Here is a 6,393-nt window from a genome sequence, read left to right on the forward strand (position 1 = left end):
TGCAGACCAGCAGAACATGTGTAATATCAAGAGATGAATGTGATGCCATATAAATTTGAAAACCATAACCAAGTATTTCAAACTTGCACATGAATTAATTAAGGTTGAATTTAGTGTAAAGGGAAGGTGATATACATAAATGATTGCAGTAAAAATGTAAGTGAATTTGTAGACTCAAAGCAATGTAGCCAAAAGGCCTTGAGATTATATTGTGTATATTGAGATTATATTCAAACCAAAGGAACAAAAATTCCACCTGAATAAGGTCACTTGAATTTGTAAAAAATCGATTTTTATTTTTAATATATCTAAAAATCATTTATGCAATTAGACAAATGCTCAGGGGACAATATTTGTCTAATTGCATAAATGATTTTTAGATATATTAAAAATAAAAATCGATTTTTTACAAATTCAAGTTACCTTATTGAGGTGGAATTTTTGTTCCTTTGGTGTGATTGTCGTTTATACATTCCACATTTTTTATATGTTCTGTTACACTACTGGCAACTTTTGGCAAAGGATATAATTGTTGGTTTATTGAGATTATATTGTATATATGTTTTTAAATCTTTTAAATCATTTTCCTTAAACTATATACTCTTACAGATCTTTCACACATCATATTTTCCAACATGTGAAATCTGAGATTCTGGAGCAGGAGGAATAGGGGATTATTTACTAAGAATCCTGCGGCCGCATTTTCGTTGGTTTTCGAGGATCGGGGCGGGGATTCTATCGCACATGATCGTTTTGTGCCGCAATTGAACCGGCTTTCACACAACACTAATCGAGGGGCGAACCGTCGGATGATCCGACGGATTCGGACAAAGTGCAGGATTTAACATTTAAATTTGTGTTGCAAGCAATGCACTTTCATGCACCAGGAAGAAGAAGGTGAACTCCAGCGGACCTGAGCGGGGAGCGACACATGCAGGATATTGGGCACACGATCTTCATAAATCACAGCAGAGTTCATCCTCGCCGGACAGTCCAGATCGGGGATTGCACAGGGACCATGTAAGTGAATGTCCCCCATAAAGTTGAAAGATGTTTATTTTTTCAATGATGCTATAACTCCATTCATTATGCAATTAAATTTGTACTTTGGTTATATATAAAATATTAATTCATAACAATTTATAAATTATAGACTTTTTACTTTTTGAAATATTTTTAAGGTTCATTTGTGCATTAGTTTTTTTCTAATTCCCCTTCAAATATTTTGTTCTTTGTCACGGGTGCTCCCGCGATATCTCGGATCCCGTGTTCCTCCGTGTGCCCCTGCTCACCTGTGACTCACCTGTCCCGGGTCCAGTTCCCCAGCAAAATGCCTTGTGCGCGCCTACTAGGGCACCTGTAGGAAATGTAAAGGGCCAGCGCACCCCTGATTTGTGCGCTGGCTGAACACCTCCACCATATATTTCAGCCCATTCCTGTGTCCCCTGCCGGATCTTTATGTGCCTATGCCATTGTGAAAGCTCCCCTGCGATATTCCTGCGTTCCTGTGTGTTCCTGCATTCCTGTATGTTCCCGTGTACCCTGTGTTCCTGCTCCTGTGTGTTCCTGCTCCTGAGTTCCTGCGTCTTGTGTTCCGGTTCCCATCTGCTTGGACCTTGCATCTCTGACATTCTTTCACTATTATGTATCATTATTTTTTATTATTCTAGCTAATATTTTCCACTTTTAAGTTGTTTCTTAATTTATAATGCCTCCCCATCAGTCATGATTAAAGGCTTTTGGATGTTTTGCATGAAGTTACAAGAAAATCTGAATATACATGGAATCTTCATAGTTGGAAATCATTCTTTTAGGACTCCCACATCCTGCCCTGTTTGATTTTTTGATTGATTTATGCATTGTGGTGCTTGCTTCCAATCTAGAGCCTTGTATCTATCACTTGTTTGAAAATAAATTACATTAGCATGACAAAAGGTAGCTTTTCTTAACCCCTTAACTATCATGCCCTTTTTGGTTTGAGTTTTTATTTTTCACTCCCCACCTTTAAATATCTATATTTTTTATTATATGTAGAGAGCTCTGTGAAGGCTTCTTTTCTGCATAACAAATTGCATTTCTTAGTGATGGTATTTTATATTCCATGCAATGTACTGGAAAGTGGGGAAAAAAATGTGCACCATTTTCTTACGGCTTTCATTGCGCCCCAAATGACATGTCTACTTTATACTTTGGGTCGGTACGATCACGGGGATACCAAATTTATATAGGTTTTATAATGTTTTCATACATTTACAAAAATTAAAACCTGTACAAAAAAAAAATTCTTCATTTTGCCATCCTCTGGAGCTAATCACTTTTTCTTCAGTGTACAGAGCTCTGTGTGGTATCATTTTTTGCAAGATGAGATGATGTTTTAAATGCTACCATTTTGAGGACTGGCCTTTTGATCACTTTTTATTAAATTTGTTTAAATGTTGCAAAAGGGACTTTTTCGACTTTGGGCCCCATTTTCCGTTATGGGGTTAAACACCAGGAATAACCGCTACATTTTGGAACTCAGTGATACTTAACATGTTTATGATTTTTACTGTTTATTTATATTTATATAAAGTGGGAGAATTTTTAGGTTTTTTATTTATTTATTTTTTAAATTAAAACTACCAGTTAGTATACAAAAAAACAAACCAGACATACTCACCTGGACTCCTTTTCATTCTGATCCCGGTGGTGGTCTTTTTCAATGTTGACACTTGCATGGATCGCCTAGAAAAAAGACATAATTAGCAGGCCAGAGCGTGAGGCCAAGATGTCCGACGCTCCGGGCTGCTTATTATGCACGTCAATAGCACCTTCTTCTTTAATGCTCGGAGAGGAAGGTGGTGTCACGCGTGATGTCACCTCACTCTCCCATGCTCCCTCATTCCTCCTGCTCTTCACTCACACAGGGACAGACCTCACAGTCTGGTGAGCTGATATGAGTAGGGGGAAGAGTTTTACAGGAGCACAAAGGTGGGGGCTGAGAGCTGAGGAGTGAGTAGCACAGATGAGTCACATGTTTTTTTTAAATGCATCAAAACCAAAACAAACCTGGAACTCAAAACAGGATTTTGTGTGGGTGCAAGTTAAGTTAAAACACACAAATTTGTAATGCAAAAATATTTGCAATCCAGATGTAATAGCTTTTGCAACCTGCTTTTAGTGAAAATGAGGTTCCTTGTGGCAGGTTCCCTTTAAGGTACCTAACATAAGGTCTTGACAGCTGAGCTGTTTGGTACAAGGAGACAGGAAAGCTTTTTGTTGATCAAATTGCTGTACAAAGACACCAGAGCATGAAATAAAATTGATTTAACCAGCCGCTTAGGAAAGGTTTTTCACAGCTTCCTTTCTTAAAGTGACAAACGTTTACCTTCCAAATTTAATTCACACCCAAGACCACTGATTTGTTTCTAATAGGGGTGATTAAGGTGGGGGCATAAGCTAGATGCAAATAGGAATATAGTTTATAGACAACTATGAAACAAACAGTGTTCCACTGTTGATGGAGACATACACATTTTACAATATATTGGCAACAGGTAAAGTACCTGAGGGCATCATGCCCTTTCTAGCACTGTGTGAGAAGAGCACCCATCCAAGGCACCAGACATTTGGAGAAAGGAGGGAATGCATTCTACAAGAATCAATATCATAAGCATCTTTAGGATGCAGATGCTATTGATAATAAGAGTGCTGCGCATGAGGCTGCATAGAGCTTGGTTCTTGTGCTGTAATTCTGTATGGAGTTTGAGTCTGTTGTTGTATTTCTGTACGAAGCCAATTTCTGGTGCTGTTTATTTGCATTGAGCTTGGATTCGGTGCTGTTTTTCTGTATAGGTCTTAGTTGTGGTGCTGTAGTTATGTATCAAGCTCAGTTTTGGTGCTGTTTCTATGTTTCTATGTACTAATCTCAGTCCAGATACTCTATTTCTGTACTGAGCTGGGTTCTAGTAATTATGTAAGGATCCTGGTTCTGTGTTTATGTACAGATCCTGGTTATCTTTTTATATAATATGCTTGGTGCTGTATTTATTTACAAATTTATTTGTTCTGGTGCTGTATTTATGTCATGAGTTTTGTTCTGCTGCTATACTATGAACTAGCCCTGGTTCTTTTGCTGTATTTATGTACCGAGCTATTATACAAATCCACAACTGTCACTTTATTATAATTTTAGAGACACCACATAATTTAATTACAGGAGATCACTGTGTATTCTAAAATTTATTTTTGGGGGGAGCCTTGTATATACTAAATGGGGTGGCGCTGAAAACACTATAATACATCTGTAAGCACTGTATTTAATATTTTTTATTTGAGGGGGGACTGTTTATGTTATAAATTGGGGGTCATTTTTTGCAACTCACCCTCAAGAGTCAAATACTTCCTTGGATAGCATGCTGCTTTACTGGATTTTAACATGATATTCCTGATATGATATATTTATTTCATAGTATCATAGTATATAAGGCTGAAAAAAGACACAAGCCCATCAAGTCCAACCTTTAAGAATTAAATAAATGTTTTATCCCCATAACCCATGATATTTTTTCTCTCCAGAAAGGCATCCAGGCCTCTCTTGAGCATGTACATAGAGTCGGCCATAACAACCTCCTGCGGCAGAGAATTCCCCAGTCTCACTGCTCTTACAGTAAAGAACCTTTGTCTATGTTGATGGTAGAATCGCCTCTCCTCTAGGCGCAGAGGATGCCCCCTTGTCCTTGTCACAGGCCCAGGTATAAAAAGATCTTTGGAGAGATCCTTGTACTGTCCGTTCAGGTATTTGTACATTGTAATGAGGTCTCCCCTCAGTCGTCTTTTTTCTAAACTGAATAATCCCAAATTTTGTAATCTGTCTTTGTATTCTAATCCCCCCATTCCCCTAATAATCCTGGTTGCTCTCCTCTGCACCCGTTCCAGCTCTACTATATCCTTTTTATACACTGGTGCCCAAAACTGTACACAATATTCCATGTGTGGTCTGACCAGGGATTTGTATAAGGGCAAAACTATGTCTTTATCATGAGAATCTATTCCTCTCTTGATACATCCCATAATTTGATTTGCTTTAGTAATTCTCTCTTTTATAGCTGACATTACAGAGAAGTAACATGGTCAGATAAAACACTAAGAATATATGTGTAAATTGTTAGTGGCATAAGGTAATATAGATGATATAGATATTAGCTGACAATCTACATGGACACAATAGGTACATAGTGGTAATTCTGTGAAACGTTACAGTGCTGTGCCACCAGGTTTTTCCCTGTTCTATAGATCCAATCCTAAAGAAAACCTAGAATGGAGAACAGACTTCTCTAATATATTGAACGGTGTATTGTTGGTGTTTCTCTAGAACAGTAAATAGTCATCATCATGGACATGATAGAGTATGTACAAGTTTACAATTATTTCTGGGAAATGTATAAAATGTATTAAATTGCATATTTCTATTCCAATTTCACAGGCAAGGACATTTCTAGTTTGTAGAAATGCTGCGTAACAACAATTGCAATTTCTATTGTTAGACAGATTTTCCATGTGCAATCCATCTGTGACAAGGTGCCTCCTCCCATTATGGTGTATAGGATAATACAGAGCTATAATGCTGTATCTAGTCAATGACCTCCCATTGGATGAAGCTTATATAATGGTATATATGTTCTTATGGTGTATAGGATGATACAGAGCTATGAGGTTGTATCTAGACAATGACCTCCCATTGGATGAAGCTTATATAATGGTATATATGTTCTTATGGTGTATAGGATAATACAGAGCTATAAGGCTGTATCTAGACAATTAAGCTTATATAATGGTATATATATATATGGCCATATGGTGTGTAGGATAGTACAGAGCTATGAGGTTGTATCTAGTCAATGACCTCCCATTGGATGAAGCTTACATGATGGTATATGTATATGGCCATATGGTGTATAGGATGATACAGAGCTATAATGCTGTATCTAGTCAATGACCTCCCATTGGATGAAGCTTATATAATGGTATATATGTTCTTATGGTGAATAGGATGATACAGAGCTATGAGGTTGTATCTAGACAATGAAGCTTGCATAATGGTATATATGTTCTTATGGTGTATAGAGCTATGAGGTTGTATCTAGAAAGTTATCTATGGTCAGTTATAACTGGCATAAGGTAATATTTGTGCACATAAAAGAAAAAAATGGGAAATTGCTAATTCTATATCTTAATTCTATAACTTGTATGATGTAATATTTTTCCCAAAAGAGACAAAAATTGAAAATTGTAAGAAAAAATGTGACTTTATGTTAATGAATTCAAATAAATGTCTGTGCTGAATAAATTAGTTCAATCTATTGCTAAAGGCAGAATATATAATGACTATATTTAAGGTCCTACAGACCTGTC

This window comes from Engystomops pustulosus, chromosome 5 (assembly GCF_040894005.1).
Source record: "Engystomops pustulosus chromosome 5, aEngPut4.maternal, whole genome shotgun sequence".
In the NCBI taxonomy this organism is placed as follows: Eukaryota; Metazoa; Chordata; class Amphibia; order Anura; family Leptodactylidae; genus Engystomops; species Engystomops pustulosus.